A 26444-nucleotide genomic window follows, 5' to 3' on the forward strand; every position below is an offset into this window, starting at 1 on the left:
TCTATCCACCTTGGCAACCTAGCCACCCCGCCCCTGCACCCTTTTCTTGGCAGATTTAAAGGAATTTGTCATTTCCTTCTCTAGTGCACTTTACAATTGAATAAACTGAGGCAAACAAAATTAAATGACTTGCCCAGAGTCACACAGCCAATAAGAATCTAATGCCATATTTTAATTCAGTTCCTCCTGATTCCAGGCCTCCCTCTAGTTGTTGGATAACCTAAAGGCTCCAACAGAGTTGGGTATAGAAAGGCAACATGGAAACAGGAGGAACTGGGGAGAGAAAAGAGAGGGAAATAAGATACTTCAGAGAAATATTAGTCCTAAGTCAATCACAAGGAGTGAATCACCAACAAAAAGTAGGAAAAGAAGAGGAGGGAGGGATAGAAGAAGAGAAGAGGGGAAAAGGAGGAGTTAAGAGAACTCTAATTGGCATCTGGGCAAGGGAAAGATCATTCTAGATTAGAACAATCCTCACTCACCACTTTTTTTTGCAAAGAGAAAGTGGGTAACAAAGAGAAGAAAAAAAGAATAACCAAATAAGATGGAGGGAATTACACAATTCTCTTAACTGTGAATGTGAATATGATGTTACCCACAAAATGGAAGAGAAAAATTAGAAAATAAAATCCAATTGTATGTTGGCAAGAAACATATTTGAAACCTCTTTCCCAGAGTTAAAATACAATGCTGCAGCAAAATCTATTATGCTTCAATCTACATTTTTAAAAAAAAGGCAGAAGTAGGAATAATGGCTTCAGAGAAAGCAACGGCATAAGTATATTTGATTAAAGAGAGTAAGTAGGTTAAAGTATATTATTGATGAAAAGTATTGCAGTTAAAATCGATAGCATATATGTATTTTATACATGTGTGTATGATTATTCACACTGAAAAATATATCATTTAGATACTTGAAAACTGAGTGAGTTACATAGAGAAATAAAATGGAACTATAATAGTGAAGGACAAGTTAGGAATTTTATAAATGCTAGAATGGGAATGCAAATGAGTGTACATAGTATATGGTTGTATATCACACCTATAAAGACTGCCCATTTTTTAGGTTTTATAGAAAAGCAGAAATTTAAAACATCTTTTATGGACCACAGTATAATAAAAATATTTAATAAAGGGCAAGGGATGAAAGATTAACATGAAAATTCAATAACCTGTTCTCCTTCCTTGGGACCAACTCTGATCAGGTGACGTTAATTGAAACATACCGTCTTACACTTTCAACCAACTTCACACTTTCAGATGGGGTTAGAACACAGTTTATCTCAGGGCCAGGATCATCTGGTGCTGTCTAGGCAAGTGCAGGTAATACTCAAAAATACAATGAATCTAGGAGCTTTTAAAGGTTGAATTAAATGTTTGATCAGATTTAGCAGGCTGATTTTTAAGTTGATAATTTTATATGAACCATGAATAACTTTATTATCCAAATGGTCCTTGGAAGAAAAAAGGTTCCCCCACTTTTATCTGTAAAGGGCCTTAGGAATTTTAGTGGACTGAAAACTTAATATGGCTATGGAGTAACCAAAAAGGTCAATTCAATCTTGGATTTCAGGAAGAAATACTAAGCTCAAGGAAGTTAGGAGCCCTGGAGTCAGGAGGACCTGAGTTCAAATCCGGCCTCAGACACTTAATTGCCTGTGTGACCTTGGGTAAGTCACTTAACCCCATTGCCTTAAATTAAAAAAAAAAAACCTAAGCTCCTAAAAGTAAAAATTGTCATAGATTCAAAAAGGCCATGACATGTAAGCTTTGCTCGAAGGATGAAGAAACTGCTTCGCTTGAAGAGGAGAAAGGAGACAAAGACATATTGTCTTCATATATTTTAAAGGATAGCACGTGGACAAGTCATATCTTGTTTTGGCTATGGAAAGCCGAACTAGCAATAGTGGCTGGAAATCGCAAAGTCAAATTTAGGCTTGAAGTCAGGAAAACCCTGATAACATTGGTGGCACAGTGGATAATCAGTAGACCAGGAGTCCAGAAAGGCCGAGTTCAAATCCAACCTCAGATACTCCCTAGTTGGATTATCCTGGGCTAGTAATTTAACTTCTATCAAACCACCACCTACCTTGCAAGGTTGGTACTTGTTAAAAAAACAACAACATGGAATGCCTGCCACAATATAAATCCCTTCCCATTAGGGATAGAAGAGGCCCAATGAGGGGTCAGAGGGCCAGGCCCCAAGTCCTGGACAAGAGAAGTCCCCTTTTTCACACTGCATACAGGCCTCCACCCCAGTGGAGATGATCGCATGTTCTTCCCTTCATGATGTTTGGTTTGGATTCCCATGCCATCCCAAGGCCTCCTTGTCCTGGTTCACTTTTCTACTCCACAGCAGAAGACCAGAAGGAATGGTGGTCAGAGTTTACTATATTTATCTATGGGCAGCTGGGTGACTTTCCTGAGTTCTTGGCCTCAGGTACTTCCTAGCTATGTGAACCTGGACAAGTCCTTCAACCCCATTTGTTTGTCTGTTTCCTCTCCTATGAAATGATCTGGAGAAGGAACTGGAAAACTCTTCCAGGATTTTTGCCAAGAAAGCCTCAAATGGGGTCACAGTCGGGTATGACTGAGATGATTATATAAACAATAGCATATGTCTATCATCTAGATCTCTATAATTCAACATATCTATACATGCAAGTCTATTAAGCTTTGCACCTTCTAAACGGGACACATTTCTGAACATATTCCCAGACCTTAGGTCAGCTCACTCACCTGCACGCCCCCAAATAGGCTCAACATGGGCACTAGATGGAGACACCACATCTCTGGGGTCCAATCCTGCTTCCCTACTTCATTTTTTGAGCTTGGGTAAATATATCTTAATCTCACTGTATTATAGCTTCCTTATCTTTAAATAGAACAGGTAGTGATCCCTGTGCCACTGAGAAATGAAATGAGAAAACTGTGGCTATCACACTCCATCCATCCGACTTACTCTAGTCACCAGAACAAACTAGTCAGTGATGCTACAAGTAAACCATTTTTAATCAGCACCTTTAATGCATGGGAACAAAGGCATGAGGCTTATGATGACAATCATGAGAACGCTGTATGGAAGGCAGGAGCAACCAGGGTCCTTGTAGCCAGAGCATCCAGTAGGGTAGAGTAGGGAAGAATGAAGAGAATTCTGCAGCATCCTATGAAAGGCCTTCTGATTTTGCCATTTCCAGCTCTGGTGATTCCTTTGCATTAGCTGAGATCCCATCCCCTCCACCAGGGAAGGAACCAAGACCTTGAATTTTAGGAAGAAAGTGGGCTCCAAGTGGTTTAGCCATGCACTAGGTCAGGACCAGGGTTGGAATGAGAAATGGGCTTACTGTTTCTGAAGTCAGTCTACAATTCCACCTTGTGGAGTCAGAGTTCACAGTTCCTTCCATGCTAGAAACTTTCATGCCCAATTGGAGCCTTGCTGGGTGACATGAAAGTTTCTATCATGGAAGGTTCCAGGCATAGAAAATTCCAGAAAAGGCAGGAGGAAGGGATAGGTCCAGAGCAGAAAGCAACCTATCACAAGAAAGGTGAGTTTCCTCACATCTAGTCTTATTGGACTTACACAAGATGTCAAGCCCTATGGGTCAGTCACTGCTTCTAGTATCACACTCTGGAGGGCATGTGGAACAGAGCAACCAAGATTGTGAAGGGCCTCAAGTCCATGCCATATGAGGATCGATTTGAAGGAGCTAGGGGTACTTATCTTCAAGAAGAGAAGACTTGGGCAAGCACATGCTGCCTTCATATATATGAGGTGATTAGATGGACTCTGCCACTCCAAGGATCATGATCAAGGGGAAGGGGCCCATGTGGGTTTGATGGCTTCCTCAGAAGGCAATGAGATCCACCTAACTTGAGGTCCTCAAGCAAAGGCTGCCAGATACTTTGTAGAGGGTATTCTTTTTTCTCTAGTTCATGGGTTGGACAGGCAGGCTACTGAAGTCCCAACTTTGAAGGTCTGTGTCAATCATTATTACCCCCAGGGGAGACATGGCTGGATAAGCAGTCACCACAAACATGCTCAAACTGTAAGAATGGGCTGGGTCATGGTCCTTCCCAGATGCCTTCCAGATCTTCGAGGTGATTTAGATAGATGAAGGTACCTAGGGCCTCCACTAGCATATGAAACTTTGGGGATGAGGGTGGGCAGGCATTGTTCAACCAGATAAATAGGATGCTCTTCATTAAGCATTAACCCTTGAGAACACTTGGCTTCAGGTTTCCTTTTCTTCCCATTATCCTAAATTTTGTGATAGTGAAGATTATGTTTTTATGTTGTATTTGAATGTTATAACTATTAAAATTTTATTTTTTAAAGGACCATTAATGGTCATGATTTCAGTGGGAGTTGAATGACCTTACATCTGGGAACAGGGGTGGTCAAGATGGCACACAGAACGATGACTTATTTTGGGGTCTCCTAGACAGATCTCACAATCTGTTTTTATAGAACCCTGAAGATCTCTTCTGGCCTTCTTACACTTTCCTCCCATTTTCATCCTGTAGGATCCAACAACACACACACACACACACACACACACACACACACACACACACACACACACACACACCTCTACTATGCCTCTTGGCTGCCTGTCTCCCCTTTCTTATCTCCCCCCCTTTTGGAATCCCTGGTTTCTTCTAAGTCTCAGTTCACAAGTTGCCTTCTCCAAGTCCTGCCTGCCACCACCACTTCATGTTTGTTTTGTACTGATTTTGTTGTCATTGCTACAAGAATATAGACCTCTTGAGAGTGATGCTCTTTCTCTTTTGTCTTTGAATTATGAATTCAGTGCCCAGAGCCTCACATATATGGAAGTACTGGACTGACTTTTTCTAACAGAGCTCAGGGCTTGATCAAATGTTAAAGCTGTGAATAAGATGAGGATGGCAACACATCGGACCCATAGGAACTTGGCAGCCAGATTCCACAACACCCAGAACTGAGGAAATGTATTTGCTTTTCATTGGGGACAACCAGTCAGAAGCAAGCTTCGATGCTTCCCTGATACTGACTACGACAAAAGAAGCCGATGGCCCTGTTTCTCTTGGGCATATGTCCCAATGCCAAGAATCACCTATCCAGATTGGAAGCAGAGAGATCAGTCTGCGAAAGGCTGAAAGTCAGTATCAGCATGCCAACGAGCATTGCTTAAGCCCCTGCTATGGCCCAGGTACTGTGTTGGCAGGACAAGCCCACACACTCCCACACGGGCTGTTCTTTCAAGGAAATGAAATCCCGTCACTTAAATGGTTTTCCTCTGAAGTTCTTACAGTCCTTTTTTTTTTGTCATTCTGTGATTCGGTAACAGGAAAATTTCATGAACCTTTCCTAGAGGCAACAATGGAATGATTCCATGTCTTGTTTCTATGACAGGAAAAATTCATTTGCCAAGGAATTTTCCCTGGCTCCATCTTGCCTCCTTCTCACTTTGGCATTTACAGCCATTGTCTTTAGCCATCTTGTATGTGTTTGCATTTCTTTGTACCTGTTTGTATTTCTTCACTTTATATTTAGGTTCTATGAGTTTATAATAAGGTTCTGTCTTCATTTGAATTGAAGTGAGCAGGAATGTTTTCATTCCTTGGACCTAGCTCCCACTAGCCTAGCCAACATAGTGGCCAATGAAGAGTCTTCCTCCACCTTTTTGGAGTTTATTTTTCTCCGTCACACTCTTCCAACCAAACTGATCTTCCGGATTGCTCCTCACACATGATACATCATTTCTCAACTTCATGTCTCTTACACTGTCTTCCCTCATTGGAATTGGTTGGAATTTGCTCCCTCTTCACTTCTGTCTTTTGGAAACTAACTTCCTTTTTCCAAGGTTTAATACTCATGTCCTATAACAAAACTTTCCTGATGCATTAGGGTTTTATCCCTCTCACTTTTCACCAAATAATCAATTCTGCTTTTATTGTGCATTTCAGTAAATTGTAAACTTGAGAGAATAGGGTTTTTTTTTTCATTTGGGGGGATATCTAGTCTAGTCTAGTGCTTTAGACAAAGCAGGCACTTCATGCTGGTTGGGTTGGGTTGGAGACTTGGGACTGCACTGTACTTTGTCCCAGCTCCTGGCTCTCCTTTCCTCTCTTCTCCATCCCCCTCTATGCCTAAACTCAATGGTCAGGGTTGGGGATGGTTCTCTGTCTTCCTGGTTATGATACAAGCTCTGGGAGACAGCACTGGTATTAAGGAATGAGGTGGGCTTTCAAGTTCTTCAAGAATGACTCTGTCCCCCACCCTATCCACCGAGTCTCCTAGAGAGGGCTAACCACCATCTTTCCTTTGATGACTTCAGATGGTTCTGTTGGCAGCATGACAGCAATTTGCTCACTGAGGCTCATATGCAAAACTAGACCTGGCCTCAGATCACTTGAGAAGATCAAATTCAATTCCACTCCAGAGGAATGAGCACAGGCACTCAAAGTCAATGTGATACCAACTGTGAGACTCTGGCAAGGTTCTCCAAATCTCAGTTTCCTTAATTGTAAAATGGGATTCAGAGCTTATTGCTCACATATCAAAGTATTTTGCAAACCTCATAGCCGTAAGCTATTCAGCATTTATTAAGTCTCTGCTTTGTTTAACTCACACAGTCTAAGTGCTAGGGGCATAAGTTTAAATTAACACAAGGCTGGCCAGTGTTGGGTCACCTCCAGTCTTCTCTAGAGAGAATGTATCCAGAGGTGTACAGGGCTGTAAGGTAATTTGAGGAAGGGATGAGCATTAGAACTTGACAAAACCCAGAAAATGCCAGACTAGAGGCAGGGGTGAGCCAGCTGAAGCAAAGGCAGGGTGATGAGAAAGGATGGCTGTCAAACTCCGGGAAGAGTTAACGGAGTCACCTTGGCTTGGAAGGAAGTTGCCTGAAGGGAGTAACATGGACAGAGACCTGGAAATCAAGACTATAGAGGCTCTTCAATGCCAGACTGAGAGCAAGGGTTCTTTGGCTTCTAGTTCTAGTTGCTCAGCAGGCCTTGGCCAAGGATGACTTCTGCCTTACCAGAGCACCACCTCCTGGGCTCTGTATGTTCTCCCCATCTTAGCATGGCCAGGCACAGGCCAGGCAGGGCACCTGCTTGGCCAACAGCTACTGCCCTCATGCACTGGATGAGCACCCCAGGGCTGATCTCTAGGATGAAGAGGTGTGGCATAAGAACAGACAACAGGAAAAGTCCCCTGCATGGGCAATCAGGTTGAGGATAAACCCACTTCCCACCGGAGACCACCCAAGGGCCACACTCCCATCAATTCAATTCAATTCAACAAGCTTTTATTACCCTCCTGTTCTGTGCTAGTCGCCCTGCCACATGCTGGGGGTACAGAGACTAAAAGTAAATAATGCCTGCCCTCAAGGAGCTTCCTTTTTCTGGGCAATCTCTTCATCCTTCTCCTACTACCCAAGGCCCCTGCCTTTGGATCCAAAGGTTCTAGTATTTGGTAAAGAGCCGGAGCCATACCTCCATCAAGAGAGCCTGAAACAATAAGAACCAGGCTGTGCCATGGGTCCCTGACATGAGGCCAGCTATAGGTGTGCTTTCTCTCACCACTCAGTATCTACAGAGACACAACTTGGCTGGTTGCCCAGGCTGCAGATCCAGGGCTATCTTAGGGAGATTGAACAAAAAGCCCCCACAATGGCCCTGGAGTTGCATCTCACCCAGAGTCATGATCCTAAGGCTCCAGTGGATTGTGGTGCCGGATCATAACAGTATTGTACTTAAATACTAAAAAACAGCTGCTGTAGACATTTTAGTAAGGATAGAGCAGCCAGAAGAAGGGGTCCCATCTCTGGCATCTCACTCTGGTTAAGTGCTGCTTGCAAGCCCACATCCCTAATGTGAGAGAAGAGGGTGGGATCTCTAGAATATTTGTTTGACTGGACCCCTTCCCCCACCTTTGACATCAGTGGTCCCTCCTACATCCCCCAGGTTGAGCCCGTGGTTGGCCATGGGGCATGGACATTTCATTGGATCATACAATCAGACCATAGATTCCAGATCTGGAGAGATAAAAAGACACAAGGAAAGCATCAAGTAGGAGGGGAGACATTTAGAGCCAAGGTGACCTGTCACACGCAAGCCTTGTGGATCTCAAAGAGGCCAGAAGAGAGCAGGTTGATGTGAACTGCCATCCTCTCTCCAATTCTATTCTATTCTTCTGTTAAAGAAGAGGCCTTCTTTTAACTCTACCCATGTCATGTTGTCATGATCCCCAGGAGGCTACCACCAAGACAGGCCATACCATGGCTTGGGGTTAATTACACCTTCTGCTAGCATCCTGGCCCAGTTTGTGAAGGGCCAAGCCCTGAACTCTGGCCATCCTCCTGGGCTCCAGGAGCTGGCTGTCATTTTGCCCTGAGGATGGAGGCTCCATGGGTGGAGAGGCTAGTGATTGGGTCAAGGCCACACCTGTAACACCATCATCCTACTGTCACCAGATTGTGAGTCCACTTACACCTGGCTAGGAAACTAAGCACAAGGATATGGCCAAAACCCCTGAGGAGGAGGCCTGGTTATCAGGCTGAGGTCATGGTAGCAGCAAGGGCTGGTAGCATCCAGAGAGGAATGCACCAAAAGGTAGAAGTAGCCATGGGCCCAAATAATAGGACTGAAGCTCTATTTTAATTTTTTAGATTTTTTTTTGTGAGGCAAATGGGATTAAGTGACTTGCCCAAGGCCACACAGCTAGGTAATTATTAAGTGTGTGAGACCCGATTTGTACTCAGGTACTCCTGACTCCAGGGCTGTTGCTTTATCCACTGCACTACCTAGCTGCCCCCTAAAGCTCTATCTTATCCAAAATACTTAGCCCAAAGTTCTAGTGGACCCTGAACACCAGCCCACAAATCCCCTGCCTTCAGGTCCCATTGACGAGATGACCACTAAACCTCTCTTCCACTGAGTACTGAATAGTGACCTGAAATCAGGTAGGACTTAGACAGTGGAATCCAGGCCCTACCAGAGTATTAGACTGAGGATACCATCAGCCCCCATGATCCAAGGGGAACAGGCCATAACCAACCTATTCAAGCCATATCAAGGCCCATTCTTGACTCAGCTATGACTCCACACAAGACAGAAGGCTAATGTCATCCTGAGCCCAGTACTTGGGCAAACTGCCCCTTGTTGTCTGCCCCTCACCTCTTCCCAGATTTTATTAGTCTGAAATAATAGGCTTGAGGCTCAGGGAGGCTTCAAGGCCCAGCTCACCGCATCCCTGGAAAACAAACTCCAATTAGGGACAGAGGCCCTCTCAGACCAAGAGCACCTTAGTAGAATTAAGAGAGTGTGGGTGGGGCCAGAAAAACCAGCCTTCCCAGCACCCCACAGTCAAGGCTATGCTTTGGATCCCTGGGAAAATTGAGTCGTGTCTCTGTTATTTGCCGGCCAGACACCTGGACTCTGGACTGAGGGTATGGCAATGTCCTCCTGGGACTCAGTCACAGGCCAGAGCCATCCTCTTCCAGGACTGCACACTGACCCTGATGAGGGCATGAATTGTTACCTGGCAATGATCTGGACACCAGTTCCCATTTGGCCACTGATAGCAATCTCGAAATTCACAAGGACTCAAGCCTAGGGCTGAGAAGGCACAATACTTCCACCACAAATCCACATGTTGGCCATGCCCCAAGCATCAGGGAAGGCTGTGACTCTGCCCCCCCTCCCCCGCCGCATAAGATCCTGGGCAAAGCTCCTGAAGTCCCCTAGGTGCCCCCAATCCCCAGCTTCAGGACCAGGGCCTCTCCTCCACCTTCTGATGGCTTGATACCTTACAAGAGAGTCAACAAGGAGCCATGTTTACCCCACACCATGGCCGTTCTGCCTGAGGCCCAGACCACCAAGCCAGCACTCCAGCAGATAGTGACCAAAATGCAGAAACTGCTTTGAGTGCACATTTAACAGGCCTGAAGTCTGACCTTAGCTGAGTCACTGACCTGATTGACCCTTCCCCTGCTGTCACAATTGAATCATCTGAGGGGTGCATGCCCTACCTCCCAAGGACCATATCTTGGGGAGGGGGGCTTAGTGGGTACCTGAAGGAAGATCCATGACTTTCTTCGCTCAGAGCTGTAGGTGGAGGGGAATGGAGGATACTCCCATCATGCTCATGCTCTATCTGCTCTAAAGAGGAGGGAGGGGAGGAAAAGTCCAATACTCCCCCTCCCCCAAATCATTCCAGCACTGAACTTGGGGTCTAAGGCTCAGGCAAATGGGCTTCCATCTTATTTCCAGGCTAGACTGGTTTTGATCAGCCTGAACCCTGAGCCAAAGAGCTCTGGAAGGTCCCTGCCCTCTGTCAAGGATCCTGCAGGCCCCAGAGCTGAGTCCACATGTCAGTCTGTAGTCTGTCCACAGTCCAAGGACATTGTGGATGTCCAGGCAGCCAAAGGCTGGGAGTTACCTGGTCACCGCCTGGGAAGGCCTGGGTGGGGGGCATCTGTCAGTCAACACGCATTTATTAAGAGCTTACTGTGTACCAGGGACTATCAGGAACACTCTCCGTCTGGGGGGGGGGAGGGGGGAAGAGAACATCAGAGTGCACTGTGCCGGTGGTCCACCCTATCACACCCCAATGACCACCAAGGTCAAGGCCTCTTATGTGGCCCTGACCAGCACCCCCCAGACTGGGATGACCCTCTGGCCCAAAGTCAGGCCCTTCTCACCCCTCAACGACAAGCTCCGGCTCTACCAGGAACCCCCAACCTCAGGGCCAAGACAACCACCAAAAAGGAGAAACCCTTTTAGTCCCAATGGCAGGGTCTCACAGCCATGAGCTCCGAGCGCTAGCTGACCCTGGCCATTAGGCCATCCCATCATTGGCCTTGGATCTTGAGGACAAGACTGCACTTGTCCTCAGCACCTTGGACAGAGCCCCAGGCCTAAACTGCCCTGGAGCAGGATTACAGGGCCATCTATCTGGCTGCTCTGAGCCCCCTAAAGGGGGGGGGGGCTGAAAGCCAAAGGTTGAAACTGGACCAAAAGGCTGAGGGTCACCAAGCTCCAGAATTGTGGAGACCTCAACTTCTCTTTCCCGTAACTGGCCAAGAAGTCCAGTCAGACTCCACTACCATGAACAGTCTAGATCAGCCTAGAATAAGCAGGCTGACCACACTCCAAGGATGACTTGACCCCCAAGGAGGGTCTGACCCCATGAGAAGACTGAACCCCAAGGAGGCCATGAACCCAAGGAAAGCCTGAACCCAAGGAGGGCCTGAACCCCAAGGAGGGGAAGCCCCCTGAGGCCTCAAGGAAGAGTTCTTTTATCCATTTGTCATCTGGCAGAGGATTCCCAGGTGCCAGGACCTGAAAAATTGGCCCATTTCCTCAAGCTCTAGGTTCTGGATTCAACCTGCACCCTCTGTGAAAAACCAGGAGCCAGATAAGCCATCAACTCACCCTGACAAGCAGACTCTGCTAAGGATTTGGCCATCCCACATCCATGGCTTAAACAGAAGTATGAAAGCCACATGATCCATTATTGCCAGGCCCTGGGAAGTGGGGGGGAAGACAAACCCCAGCTTGATCCTACTCTATGCTTACTGGGCCCTGCTTGGCCCCAGCCAGCTGCCCCAGGCTCCTGGGGTCTTGACACCTTCCCTAAATTCCCCAAACATTTACCCCTTGGGCTGAAGGCCAGTGGCAGCTCCATGACCAAGCAGGGGTCAGAGAGTACCAGCACCACTCTTCTCTGATGAATAGGCCAAGGCCACATCTGTCTCACCATCACTCTACTCTGAGAATGCTCGAGCCACAGAACAGCGTCACAAACTCCTCATCCTGATGCTCGCTCCCCGCCCCCCACAGGAGGACAACAGGCAACTGTCTCCAAGTCCCTTCCTGAGGGTCCAGCTCCAGCCAGCCCCAGCTATAGACTAGCCTCCTCCTGTCCACCCCCAGGACCCCCAGCAGCATTCTGGCCTCCCCCTTCCCAGGGTCATCCTGGGACCCCCACAAACCCCAGGGCAAGATCCCCAAATCCCTAGACCTCCTAAGCCATGACCTGAGGGCCAAGCATATCCTTGGGAGGCCTTCCTGCACTGGGACTGGTCTAAGAGGGATGGGCCAAAGATGAGCAGGGACAAATGTCTTTCCACTCCTGGAATAATTTCCCACTGGCAATCAAAGAGGAGCTTGGGAGCCCAGAGGACCACCGCCCCACCCCACATGTTCGCCATGCCCTAATCATCAAGAAGAGGTGCTATAGTGCCCCTCCCCCAAGAGCTGAGTCAGTGCTATGGATTCTGTAAGGTCTGGTTAATGGGCCAAGGCCACGTCCGTAACACCATCATCCTACTGTCATCAGGCTGTGGCTCCATGTCTCCCTCACCCCAGAAGCAAAGCTGTCCTACTCAGACACTCCTCTACCATGGGGGCTGCCAGGAAGTCATGCTTCCTTGGCTGCGTGGACCCTTTGCCACTTCAGCAGCCTCACCTGAGGCCTGGGCTGCCCCCCCCCCCGCTTCAGGAAAATGTCCTCCATGTATGTGGACCAAGACTAGAGTGTCCCCCAAAGTGGACATCTCCTGGATGAGCGGTGTTGCCACCAGGGTGGGATTCCCACTGGGTCTGTTCCAAAGATAGAAAAGCTCTATCTGTTTAGGTAGAACTAAGACACCAGAGGAGAGCAGCTTTGGGGGTCTCCTACTCTGGGGACCAGAACCTCAATTAGCAGAAGTGCATTCTGAGCCTCCTCCCAAGAGCCCCCAGTGGTCTTTTGCCCACCCATTCCCCTGCAAGTTCAGGTCAAAGCATCATAGCGACTATTCTGGATCATGGTTGACCTTTAACGCACCTGTTAAAAATTGGAACAGTCCTCTGCCATCGACTCTTCAGGACCACTAAGACCAAACATGGGGGCCAGAGTCTCATTCTGTGAGGATCCCATTTCAGTGACCCAGGAGAGCATGCTGACTGCGGTTTGGTCCTATCCAGAATAGCAATCTTGGGCCCCTCAGACTTTTGTACCCGACATCCCCCCAAGAGTCTGCCCAATGGGATCACTCTGGCCCAATCATTAGATTGAGGTGGCCCAAGACCCTCTCACAAGACCAAGGACACGCCCTGGTTCCTCTGTGCTCTGGTTAATGAGCTGGGGTCACCACTATGTCACCATCATCTGTCTTTGGAGCCTGTGATAGGACCACCCCTGGCAGAGTGGGCCCCCGGGGAGCAAGTCACTGAGAAGACTACTCTGCCGGCTTCCCATTCCACCCCAAAAGCCTCAGGCCCACCCTGCCAGGCTGAGACATTTGAGGTCCTAGAACCCTGCCTCAGTTCTGGAGACAGCCTCTGCTCTTGACTGGCTGATCCCCCCATGCTCTGCTTCCATGGGGATCCAACCCAAATCTTGCATGAGCCCCCAGTTAACCCTAGAATCATGTCCCCTCTGAGGGACCCAAACCTGAATGACTAGAATACCACAAAGCAGGGCAGAGCCCCCTATTCTTTTCACTCTTCTAATCCCCCATTCCCCCATCAGAGCAAGAGGCTCAGACCACCCAAGGGGGATCAGATTTGCTCAGGTCTGTGAATACCCAACCACAACCCCCAACTCTTCCCCAGGCCCCCCATCCCCTTGCTCTCTGTCCTGTCTGTTCCAGCTCTAGAGCTTTGGACCCCCCAATCTGAGGACTTGTGTCGTGCCCTTCCACTTCATCCCCAGCCTGCCCCCAAACCTGTGTGGCCAAGACCCCTAACCAGAGCCCCGTCCTGCATGCCTGACCTTCCCCAGGGATGACTGGTCTTCACCCAGGCCAAGATCTTTCAGTCACTAGCATGCCATTGTAGCCCCTCCCAAGGGTCCCAGGAGTCCTCAGTGGTGGGGAAGCACAAGGATGGGGTGGAACACAGGAAAGAAATGGGAAGATGGCCCCCTTCTCAGGGTCTCAGAGTAGAAGTCTTAGGGAAAGCACACATTAGGCTCCAATGATCATTTTACTCCTATTCAAAACTTCTCCAAAACAGTATAACAAGCTACCTGGGCTGGAACTACATAACTGGACTCAGGTTGGAGAAATTGAAGAATTACAGCCCCCAGGGGTCTGGTAAGCCTGCTGGGCCCCAGTGGACCATTGCTGTCCTTTGTCCCCATCAAAAATTGGGGCATGACGGCACCCTTGTCTCTTTGGGACCATCCTGCCATGGCCAAGGGGATGGGACACACCATCTCCAAGGACCAAACATGAGGTCAGATAACATCCTGCCATGATTTCATCCCCATTGCCCCAGGGAGAACACACCAACCTCATCTCAGTAGTGCCCACATTGGTAGCTTAGAGGCCGTCACTGCCCTGGTCCTGACCTTGGCCCTCCGACCAGGGGTCAACCTTGGACCTTAACTGTCTTCCCAACATTCCCCAAGGACTTGCCCAGTGGGATCACTGTGGCCTGATCATCAGAGTGGGGTGGCCAACATCCCCACACCCTGGCCCAGGGACAATGACACTGATGATTCTGTAGTTACAGGTCAAGGCTAAATCTGTAACACCATCATCCTACTCTCACCAGGCTGTGGCCCACCAGGCCCCCACCTCCCCCATCAGAGGGTTGCTACAAGCTCAGGGCATGAGGCTTAACACACACCTCATGGTTCCTTCAGTTCCTTCAACAATCCCACCTTGGCCCACCTCTAGGGGAGGATCAGGCAGTAACACAGACTGCCAGTCCTGACTGATCAGTAAGGCCTAAGCAATGACCAGATAAAGACCACGGCAGATTGTATGCATTTGTTCCCCCCCCACACACACACTTTGGTTTGCCTACAGCCTGAGGAGGTGAAGCTGGGCCCTGTGCTCTTAGGCTGACACCCCCAAGGTGCCGACCAAGGAAGATGGTTCAGAGGGGCAGAGTCTCTACCAGGTCCTTCCCAAATGGCCTGAAACAACCTGGTTCCACCAGTTCCAATAATGGCTCTGTCAAAAACAGGTGCTAATCTCCATCCGGGACCAGGTTCAGAGAAGGCCTGAATAATCTGGGAGACTAGGCCCAAGACCACCCAGACTCCAGCCAAAGATACTGCTGAGGCCCTCAAACCCCATAATGCTTGTCACAAGCACCCCAATCCCAATATCACCACATGACTGGATTAGAAACTGTGTTTACAGGGCCCAGACGATCCAGGCCAGGGCCGACAGCTCTGGGAAAGAAGCCCAAGTTCTGGCAGCCACAGCATCCATGTGACTCGGGCATGACTCCCAAGAACACGTGCCATAGTTCATCTCCAGGCTGTAGACATGGACAGCTCTCCTAGGACCAGGCTCAGGGGCTGTGGCCTCCTCCCATCCACAAGGATGTTTCCACCGGGGGCTTGACCCTTTTGGGGAGGAGCCTCTCAGCAAGGATCCTCAAGGCGTGAATCCATGGACTTGGCCACATTGATGTCACCCTCATCCTATAATCACTAGACCAGAACTTCCATGGGCCCTCCCCCAAGGCCCAGGGAAGGCTCCCCAATGGGGTCCCAATTCAGTGACCTTACTTGCCAGGCAGCACTGTGGTGTCAAGTCACATTGCATCTGGCCTGGCTACTGCAGAGTGGCCCTTGGGCACCAGCTTCTGGACAAGGGAGCTGTGTGGAGGCTTATGGATGGCTAATTCCACCCACCTACTGGGGAAGAGTGGGTCACCACATCAGACCCAGGGCAGCTCCACCAGCACATTGGAAGAAGAGCTTGGGGCCACATAAGACCCTAATCAAAGGCCCTTCCAACCATCCCGAGACCTAAAGCAGAGGAGAACCTCACCTTCTAGAGGTTTCCTGGGGCACTGGCCATCCCTATCAACACAAAGTTCAGAATGTCATCCTTAAACAAAGGGATCTGGAGTGAAGCCAGAGTATCCTGACCCAGGAGGGGGTGAGGGGGCTGGCCCCGGTATCAGCAGTGGGCTTAGACAGCTGCCATGGCCCCATCTGGATGTTTGCATCAGGGGACATCTCCCTGGATGTGGGCCCTGCCTGAATCTAGACTTGCCTCCCCCTAGGGATGGCCATCTCAACTTCCAGCCTCCACAAGGGCCACCACTGTGTGTTCCTGAGGACTAAGTGTTGTCTTGACCCTCCTCCAAGACAAGGACCAGTGCTATGGATTCTCTGTGTCTCGATGAGTGGCCCCCAGGCAGATGGTGGATATCCCATCACCACATTGCAGCCTTCGGCCCCAAGCTCAATTGGATTCCCCGATCTCTGGTGGCCAAGGTTCCAAACCATTGGCAAGTAGTATCCTGAATCCTTGTGCTCCGCACTCCTGTCATCTGGCCCCCACCTCCCCAGGACAAGTCACATTCCCAGAGCCAGTTTTCCTGCAGACAACGCCATCTTTGGACCAGGACCTCAGAATTCCAGTAGTGTCTAACCCAGAGCAAGGGAGCCAAGGCCCTGCCTTCCTGCCCTTGTCATGGTATCCTGAGGATGAGGCTGTGTTTGGCCCTGAACTGCAGGCTGGCCATCTAAACTTGCCTGGAGGTCCAATGACCGACCTCACCCCTAATCTGGTGAGGCTTCCAGGGAGCCCCAACTGCAGGCCACTTCCTTTGCTCTTGGGCCTGCCCAGAGAGACCAAGCTGTCCCAGGGACACGGTCCCGGGCTGGCAATGTGTTTCCAGCCATTGGTGTGAAGCTCCTGGGTGTTGGAGTGTACTTTCCTATCTGGGAGCAATACTAGATGGTAAAGGAATAGCATAGGGATCCAACCAAAGACTCCACTACCCTGGGGACAGGGGACACTGCCAAGGGGCCAACCAACTGGAACATCAGATCCTGAATACTGCAGTATAAGTGAAACATGGACCAGGAGGTAGGGATGCCAGGGTCCCAGACCCAGGAGTCTTGGTCACACCTGGACTTGGACATTGGCAAAGCTGGGACCCCTCTTACCCAAAGGCTACCATGAAGGGGATGGTCTTATTACCCAGTAGGTATTGTGAGTTCTGATCAGCTAGCCCATTCCCAGGGGGTGGAGGCAGGGGCTGTTGTTCTATGTGGTTCCTTTTGGCTAACACCAAGGACCCATAGCACCAGTGGAGCTTCAATGTCTTCTTGAGATTTCTCAAGGATTCATTTCACCATCAAGTTGAGGACATGTAACATCTCAACCACCAGCCCACACCTCAGCCATGCTTCAACTAGCAATATCCCTAACTCCTTTAATGTCCATAAAGCACATCCACTTTGGCCCCAGTGCTCTGGCCAAGGCACCAAGGCCACATCGGTAACACCATCATCCTACTGTCACCAGATGAGGGTTCACTGGGTTTTACACCAATGTCTGGTTAGCTGCAGGACATCTGGCATTGCCAAGCTAGGCCCTGACCCCCCGTGGACCAAGCTGACTTGGGCTCACCCCCAGTCATTAGGTTGGAGTCATGGCTATGCTACCACTATTCAATGACAAGGCTCCAGCAACAGCCTGCTAGTGGCTCAGATCACAGGGCCAGAGGCCCTCCAGGGAGCCACCAGAGGCTGGACTCTGCCTGGAAGATGGGGAGACATAAGGCTCTCATGATCCCTGATCTTTGGCCTTTATATCTGGACACCCCCCCCTCCCCAAGGCACTGACCAGAGGACAGAAGTCTTACAGAACTTGGGGCCCAGGGTCTGGGGCCCAGGTCCAACTCTTCAGAATACCTGGCTGAGTTTGCCTTGGCCAATAATTGTGAGAATACTTCTTGTCTCCTGCTCCTCCTCCGCCTCAGTCCCCCACCCGACTCAGGAGCTGTGGACTGAGGCAGGCAAAGCCCTCCCACAGAATCTTATTCCTGTATATGGGGGGGGGGGGGCCCTGGAAGGTTTAATAGTGCTCCAGAGCCCCAGGCTGGAGATCCACTTCTTCCAGTCATTGTAATTCTGGGCCCAAACCCCACTAGAGAGTGGATGGGACCCCAAGAGAGGGTCAGTTGGGAAATCTAATCCCAAGTCTGAGATGAGCCACAGTCCTCTACCATAGACTCTTTGGGACCATCAAGCCAAGACCAAGGGAGGGCCCCCCAGAACCACATTTTACCATGATCCATCTCCACACCTGGGGGGAGGAAAACAGTTTCACTCAGTCCTTCCCTGTGTGGTGCTAAGGGGTGTGCTGGCACCGGTCCTGAGCCAGCCTCCAGAGTAGGCCCAGTGGGATCACTATGGTCTGATCATCAGATCTGGGCAGCCCACTCCCCTTAAAAAGAACCAACACACTTGCCATAATCTCTCTGTGCTCAGGCTAGCAAGCCAAGGCTCCCTTGGGAGGAGAGTCATCCTACTGTCACCAGCACCTGGCCCCCATCCAGCCCAGGGCCACCCCTTGGAGGAGAGAGTGTTCCATTCTTTGTATTGGTCTTCCCAGTGCCAAGCACAAGGCCTGGCACATAGTAGGCACTTAATAAATGCTTGCTGATAGACCTACGGTATGACTAGGTTATTGGGATCTGAGTTCTAGTCCTGCTCAGGACCCAGACTGGGAACAATCCTCCCCCAGACTGTGAGTCAAAGGCAAAAGTTGATTGGGATTCAGATCTCAAAGCAAGACACTCAAGAGTGGTGTGGAACCCGTCATGGAACCCATCACAGAACTCGGCCTTCAGGCTTAAGTTTCATCACCCTCAGACAAAGAAAGAACTTGCCATTGGAAAAGACCCTTTCAACAAGAAAACTCAGATGCTAGCAAGTCCATAACTCTGTGACCTGCTCCTGGTACCCACTGTCCAGTCTGGTCAGGCCAGACCATAGCAGACCCAAGGGCAGCCCCCTTTGGAGAACAGCCTGCACTCCATGGTCAGGCTTGTCTAGAGAGCAGAGTCATGAGCATGAGCTACATTTGTGCCAATCCTGAAATTTTGGTGGAGGCTGGTTTCCAGATAGAGCCTGCATCAGACTAGGTCAAGGGCCTTGCCTTCCCTGCCCCCGAGACCGGTGTCCAAGGTTGGGGGAAGCCAGTTTGAGGTTGCCTCAAGCCTTTCCTTTCAGTTACAGTATGAAACTGGACTGGAGCCGAAGAATGAGCTCTAGTGACTCCCATATGCCAAGCTCTGTGAAATCAAGAGAACCAGGTGACTCTCCACTGTCTGGGACTCCCTGTCCAAAATGAAGACAGGCCTTCATGAACTTCCTGAGCAGCTCAGGGCCACTCCATCACAAAGAAGGATCGAACAAAGAGCTTCCTTCACCTTGCTAAGCTGGCCCACCATGGGGGGAACTAGTTTTCCCAGACCCTGACCCAGGTCCCAAAGCATCAAGTGACCCTGACTGCCTTCTTGAGATTCTCCAAGGATTTGAGTTCTGGAATCATTATGGCCTCATCATTAGATTGCAGTGGCCCCCCAAACTTGCCCCAAGACCAGAGATGAGGCCTTGGGCCTTGGAGGCTCTGGTCAGTGTACTAGGTCTCTTCTGTGCCATCATCATCCTACTGTCCCCAGCCTGTGGCTTCCCTGGGCTCCCCCAAGTCCAGTGTCTGATTCACCAGGGTAGAGTCAGAGTTGCGGTATCCTCAAATAATGTCCCAGACCTTCGGGACGAGGCATAAGTTCAGAACGGGCCAACTTCTAACCCAGGCCATGGGGGCATGGTGCTCTGAGAGAGAGCTGCTGCCACAGAGAAGTGCCTTTGGGCCAGATAACAAGGCCGAAATTGCATTTCACCTGAGGCTCTTGTGAACTTCTGAACACCAACCCAGAGAGTCCCTGTCTTTGAGTATTGGTCACAATGAGGAAGATGGCAGTTGAATCTGACCGTCTATCCTCCTCATCAGTGGATAGGAAGAACTGTACAACCGAATTTGGTGGGATTGGAACATGGAGTGCAAGCCCTCCCAGCACCAGAGTCCCAGAATGGGGTTGCCTCAAAGCCCCAGCCACCCAGGGCAGGCTTTCTGGTCATCCGAAGCTGGGAATTTGGAAAGTAGCCTCCATTTTCCTGGGCCTGCACCACAGTGAGAGGCTAAGCCTCAAGGAAAAGTTATGGGAGAGGAAGGCGAATTCTCCTCAGTCACTGGCAGACACCAGTCCACCACATCAGCCAAGGAGGGGCCAAAACGGAACTAGTAGAACAACACTGAGGCTCCACAGACCCTTTTGCTCCTCTTGGAGCTTTCTAAGAAACCAAGTGCCACTGCCTAAGTGGTGAACTAGGACCCTAAGACTCTCTTTCCTCGAGCTGAACAAGTTTGAATATACCAGGCCACAGCCCAGTGGGAACATAAAGGCCTCAGCCAAGTCTGTGGTCCCTTGTTAAAACTGGGGCATGACAGTACCATTGACTCTTCAGGACTGACCCGCCACAGCAGCCCATCCCCAGTGGGGCTAGAGTCACATTCTCCCAGGATCCCATCTTGAGGCCCCAGAGAGGAAGCTGGCTGCAACTCGGTTCTGCCCAGAGCAATGGCCAAGAGGCCAACTGACCTTGGCTCCCCAGGCTGGACTTCCTCATCTCGCCTGAAATGCCCCAAGAATCCACCCAATGGGATCACTATGGCCTGATCATCAGATCGAGGCAGCCCAGGACCCTCTCACAGAAGCAAGGATGTGCCCTGGTCTCTTTGTGCTCTGGCTAATGAGCTGGGGTCACCGCTGTGTCATCATCATCCTACTACCACCAGACTAGGCTTCTCTGAGGCCCCACCCCATTTCTGGTGCTTTGTTTGCTCAGAGGGGCTGCCTGGACCTAAGAATTAAAACTGAGTTGATGGCGCCCCACCATAATCAAGTCTCAGTCAAAGCTCAGACCCAAACAACCAGGAGCCCTGGCCCTTGTGGCCTCTGAACTCGGGACTGAACTCCCTCATACTTGCTTCTCAAGAAAGGCTCTATACACAAGTCCCCTTTAGTGGGCCCAAAAACAGAACAGAGGTACTACATCATCCAAAACATCAGGTCGCTGAGGCTGCTCGGACTCCCCCACCATCCCCTGAAGTAGAGCAGGTCTGAGACAGGGGCCCAGGGCTGGGGGTGGTTGACATGAGGCTGGTGGCTCTGCAGTAAAGACTCGCAGCCCCTCAGCTCAAGACCAGGACATCAGGGAGGTTCTGCTAAGTCTTTACCAGGATCCTCCTCCATACCCCAAACGTTACAATAGAGCTGGACTAGCACTCCCAAGCTAGGCTCAGGTTGCTCAACTCTGTGAAGACTTGAGTCATAGCCCCTAGGAGGATGGCAGCCTGCTCAAGGGGGCCCTTGGCTGGCTTTTGCTTCTAATCCATCCTCTTAAAAACTGGCACAGTCCTCTGTCATTGACTCTTCAGAACCACCCTGCCGCCACGACTGGATCAAATGTGAGTCCAGGGCTATATCCTCCCCTGATCCCACCCTCAACCCCCCCCCCGGGGGGAGGACACCAGCCACAATGCAGTGGCCAATAGGCCAACTCGGTCTTGCGTCTCCAGCCTAGGTTCCAAGATTCTGACTTGTTTGCCTAATACATGCTCCAAGAATCTACCTGGTGGGATCACTATGGCCTGATCATCAGATCAAGATGGCCCAGGACCCTCCCACAGAACCAAGGACATGCTTTGGTCACTTTCTGCTCTGATTAATAAGCTAGTGACCACATCTGTGTCACCATCATCCTACTACCACCAGACCATGCTTCGGGACCCGCAAACTCCCCCCGCCACAATCTGACAAAGCTGGGGTCGCCTCCCCCCACCCCAATCATCAGGCTTTGGCCAGAGCTTGTCTAGAACCCAACAACAATGTTAGACTGTAGCTTCAGCCACAGGTCAGCATGAGCTTAATGATCCCCCAGTCTGTGACCCAAAGGCAGAAGCAGATCCAGATCCAGATCCAGGTAGTAAAGGTACCAAAACCAATAAGCCCAGGTCCAGTCAAGGGAGAACTTCATTGCACTTGGATCCTGAGGATGAGACTGTGTTTAGCCCTGAATGTTTTATTCCCTTCCAACAGTTAGTAGCCAGTTTACTAACATTTTATGAGACCCTGAACCCAAGAAGCATCAGAAGGAATCGCCCTAAGCCTATCAGAGTAGGATACCATGCTGGGTCCCCTAGTTCTCTTCCAGGCTGTACCAAGTTCCAAACAGAATTTCATCTGCACTTTGAAAAGTCTTTGGCTACTGGGGCTAAGAAATTGCTCTCACCATTGGCCTGCAAAATTCTATTCAGGCCTGCTTAGCTTCAAGGCAGAGCCTGTCCAAGGCTACCCCAAGGTCCAGGACTTGAGTTTCAAAGGAATCAAACATGACTGTGGTTCCACAAGTCCTGCCGCAGAGACTCCTGCAGACCCGGAGCATTCCAATATGCCTCAGAGAGAACCCAAGAGATTGGGATCTGGCTGCAAACATTTCTGGAACTCAAGGCCTTAGACTCGTGGTATCTGGGATAGCAGTCCCTCTTGCCCCAGGTCATGGGGGTTCTTGGACCCTGTCTTAGAAATGAGGTCAAGAACTCCCCCTGAGTGGTGACAGCTAAGGAGATGGCTGCTTGTCACTGGATTCTTGCCCAAGGACTTTATCCTGGTCTGTTTACAGATGGAAGGCAACTGCTACAGCCTGACCCTGCCCTCAACCTAGGCCAGTAGCTCTCTTTGACAGGGGCCAAGGTTCCTTTGAATCCTGACAGCTTCCTTCTATTTCTCCCAGTATTCCATCCCTAAGCTTAGGATGCACAACATCTCAACCACCAGCTGATCCATTTACCATGCCTTGATCACTATGGGGAGGTAGCCTCCCAGAAAAGCAATCAGGAGCCAAGTCTTCTGTGTCTTCTCATGGCCATTCCCAGTCAGAGGTCTCTCAACACCAGCCTCTGGGTCCCCGGGCCAGGATTTAATAATACCAAGTGCATTCTCTGTTCAGAACAATCTACCCACATCCAAGTGTGACCACATCTTTTTGACTGAACATTTCCTTATTTGAAGATTCTGAGAGACCACTTTATCAGTCTCTTTCACTATCAAACTCTATTTCCCATCTTCCAATCCCATTCTTCTTCTAATCCCATTCTTCTCTTCCTGAGTTAGAATTAGGGGATGAACATAAGTCTCTTAGGTTTTCATCCTCCAAGCACTGTGGAAGAAATTCTCTGTTTCTAAGGCAAACTGGGTCTAGAAAGAAAGACTTGGCATCTCACCGTCCCCTCTCTACCCACTCAGCATCACTCACTTCCAAAGAAACTCTTTGGGTTGGTGATAGAAGTAGCAACGGGAATCCACCCACTCTTTTTATTTTATTCCATTCTGGGAAATGACCTGGGAGCTCAGGTGGAGTTACCTTTGACTAATTTTGGGAACTCAAGGACCCTCCATTAGATTCTTCCAAGGTGTGCAGACCCCCTTTCCTCACTCTTGAGCTATCTGATTATTTTCTGCTCTCTCTCTCTGTCTCTCTCTTTCTGCCTCAGCAAATGTATGAAATGTTGTGTAAGGAAACAGGGCAGTTGAGTGAAAATAATAGTCATCAAGCCTGGCTTCTAATGTTGCCTGTGGTTGACTGAGACAAAGGTAAACCCCAATAATTTCTTCATTTGTAAAAATAACTATCCTACTATTGGCCTTCCTTTGCATGGTGCTTAAAAAGATTTCCATTGGGAAGGCATGGCCAAAACTACTTTATGAATACACCGTGCTCTATAGAAATATTCTGCAACTGTTCTTATGTGATTGAATCCTGCCTCAGGATTCCTAACTAGCTATGTAACCCTGGGCAAACTACTGCAGCCTTTTGGGTCTCAGCTCCTCATCTGTAAAACAAAGGGGCTTGGGCTGGATGAGCATTAGGGTCTGGGCATTTCTGGCACTTGGGGTGTGTGTGTGTGTGGGGGGGTGTTAGGCACCATTCTAAGCTCTGGGGATACAAAGAAAGGCAAAAATCAAGTCCTATCCTCAAAGAGCTTACAGTCTACCATGGAAGACAAAATGCAAACAGGTTTGTACAAACAGGATAGACCCAGAATAAATTGGGAAAGAAGCACTGAAATTGAGGAAGACTATGAAAGATTTCTTGCAGAGAAGATGGTACTTGAGCTGAGACCTGAAGGAAGCCAGGAGGCAGAGATGAGGAGCAAGAGGTAGAAGATGAAGGGTCTTGTCTGAAGAATAGTCAAGAGACCAGTGTGCAGGGAGAGTGAAGGAAGGCCAAAGAAGGGACTAGGTCCCCTTCCAATTCTAATCAATGATCCTTTCCTTCTTCTCCCCCCACCCTTGTCTGAGACAGGAACAGACTAGTATGGCATTGTGAATCAACAAGCATTTCTTAATCACCTACTCTGACTGGGCCCCACACTAGGAATCCCCTCTTTAAATCAACTTTGTCTGTTTTTCTCAAACCTGCCCCTTCAGTCCTTGAAGCTCCAGACCTGTGCCATCAGGTACCCCCAAGAGGTTTGGGTCATTTCCCAGCAGCATTTCAGAGTCTAGCTGGTCTTAACCTTTCTTAAACTTCTGATTTTTCCCATTTGATTCTATTCCTTCTCAGGGGTTCCCTTCATGACTAATCTCCCCTGACTTGAAACCTTGAAACCCTTGCTCCTATCTAATCTCCCAATCATCTTAGTTGCATGGTCCAGTCAATCTAACTTTTCCAGATCTTTTGTATTGGACATTTCCTCTCTACAGGAACTACTCCCATTCTATAGCAGGCCCTTTTGCTCCCTCCCCCTCCCCAGGCTAATGGAAAAAACCGAATGATCGTCTTTCCTCCATCTTGCTACACCCCAAATCATCATTTACAACATGACCAAACTTGGGCCTGGAGCAGGTAATGACAAAAAATAGCATAGGAGACTAATCTGGTACCTTCCTATCTGGGAAGCCAGGCCCTATAATCCTTCCCACCACATGTGTAGTATGCCAGCCAGCATGAAGGCCTCTCCATCTGCTCCAGATGTCCTACACCTTCCCTTCATAATTCCCCATTACCTCAATCTACCCATCATTTGAAATTGAGCTCACATACCTCCTTCCCACCTCTCCTGGTTCCTACCATTAAACCAAGACCTCCAACTTCCACCACTCCCTCCCTTCCCTCCAGCCCGTGGCACAGACACATCTTTGAATTATAATTCTCTTGGTATTATGTTTTCTCTTTGCTAGACTGTAAGCAGCATTTGAGCAAGGCTTGGGATTCTGCTTTGCTGCATAGTTTGGGTGGAATCCTCCTGGGAGGGCTGGCAGAGTTTAACTGTGGATAGGATCCCTCTTCCACTGGAGTGTGTCAGTCACCAACATCAGCATGAACTTCCAAGGTTTATCACATTCTAAGTTATCATTTTGGAGCTTCACAACAACCTTGTAAAGCAGGGACTACTAACCCTGTTTTTGCAGATGAGGAAACTGAGCCTCAGGAGAAATGTACAATATGAGGTGGTAGTCCAGGCTTCTTCTTCAGTCCAAGGCTATTTCCCTGGCACCATGCTGCTGAGCTACAAGTTGGCAGGAGCCATGGAAAAATTCTTGCTTTGGGGGTATTTAAGGTCAAATCCTCCTCCCTCCAAGGCTTAATTTATGTGCCAATGTTGAGGGGCATCCTGCATTGAGGTCATGGATATTCTGGGGACATCCATGTGTTTTCTGGGAGTCAAATCCCACTTCTCACAGCTTAAGAGACTGGGAAGGCACTCTAAAGCTGGATTCTGAAGGAGGACATTTCCTACCTTCTTGGATGGTTGGCCTACAGGAGTCACTTGGGGCAAGCTCTTTGAGTACAAAATTCACTTCCCATGCCACTCTGTATTCTCTGAATTTGCCCCATGAAACTAAACCAGAATCTTGTATACCCAAATCCCTCAGATGCCGCCTCCTCCTTGTGCTCTTGGGGGCTATTGTGGACCTGTGCTTGGTCTCCAGTCCCAGGATCATATGTTCTCCTGTGACCTGCAAGATCCAGCAGGTCTTGCAAATAAGGGGAAGGAAGAAAGGGAAAGAATGCCAAGTGGACAAGTGAAGAAATGATCAGAAGAAGATTGCCATCTAGTGCTTCACACTTAAAGAGGAGAATAAGGACTCCTAGTCTCAACATAATTTGGAAAAATTCCTTACTATGAGTCAGGATAAACTACTGGATGGTCAAATACAAAAGGGAAGATAGTTCCCTTGTCCTCGAGGAAGATATGTTCTATAATAGGGGAGTGAACAGAAAGGGGGCAAGAGGGCTAAGTTGCATCAATTTCAGGACTCGGATCCCTGACTTGAGTAGGGGGACACTCCCAGGTCCTCTCTGATCATCAGGGCATCATCTCTGAAGGTAATCAGCATTAGTATTTGTTGTGTAAAGTCTTGAGATCAAAGTTGGGCTTGGGGACTGAATGGGGGAAAGAAGAATAAGGGAGTACACATTTATTAAACACCCACTGTGGTCCTAGCAACTGTGCTAAGCATTTTTACAACCATGATGATCCTGTTGGATTTGGAGGAAGGATGGGAGCCAATTTCTTCCTGATTCTCTAGATCACTGGCATAGACATTGAGCAAACTCATTTGGAGCAAGG

General features: G+C 49.2%; 1 long non-coding RNA gene across 2 annotated transcripts; it reads right to left on the reverse strand.

Annotated features, from left to right (window-relative positions):
* Positions 1 to 3013: 3013 nt before the first annotated feature.
* On the reverse strand, positions 3014 to 20511 carry LOC141497241 (uncharacterized). Of its 2 annotated transcripts, none has more exons than XR_012471261.1 (3): positions 20407 to 20511; positions 7920 to 8024; positions 3014 to 7154 (listed from the first exon to the last, which is right to left on the reverse strand). It is a non-coding gene; the product is annotated as an uncharacterized LOC141497241 (long non-coding RNA). The 2 variants fall into 2 exon arrangements; XR_012471262.1 differs by lacking the exon at positions 20407 to 20511 and adding an exon at positions 10062 to 11879.
* Positions 20512 to 26444: the final 5933 nt, after the last annotated feature.

Source organism: Macrotis lagotis, chromosome X (genome assembly GCF_037893015.1).
Source record: "Macrotis lagotis isolate mMagLag1 chromosome X, bilby.v1.9.chrom.fasta, whole genome shotgun sequence".
Lineage (NCBI taxonomy): Eukaryota > Metazoa > Chordata > Mammalia > Peramelemorphia > Peramelidae > Macrotis > Macrotis lagotis.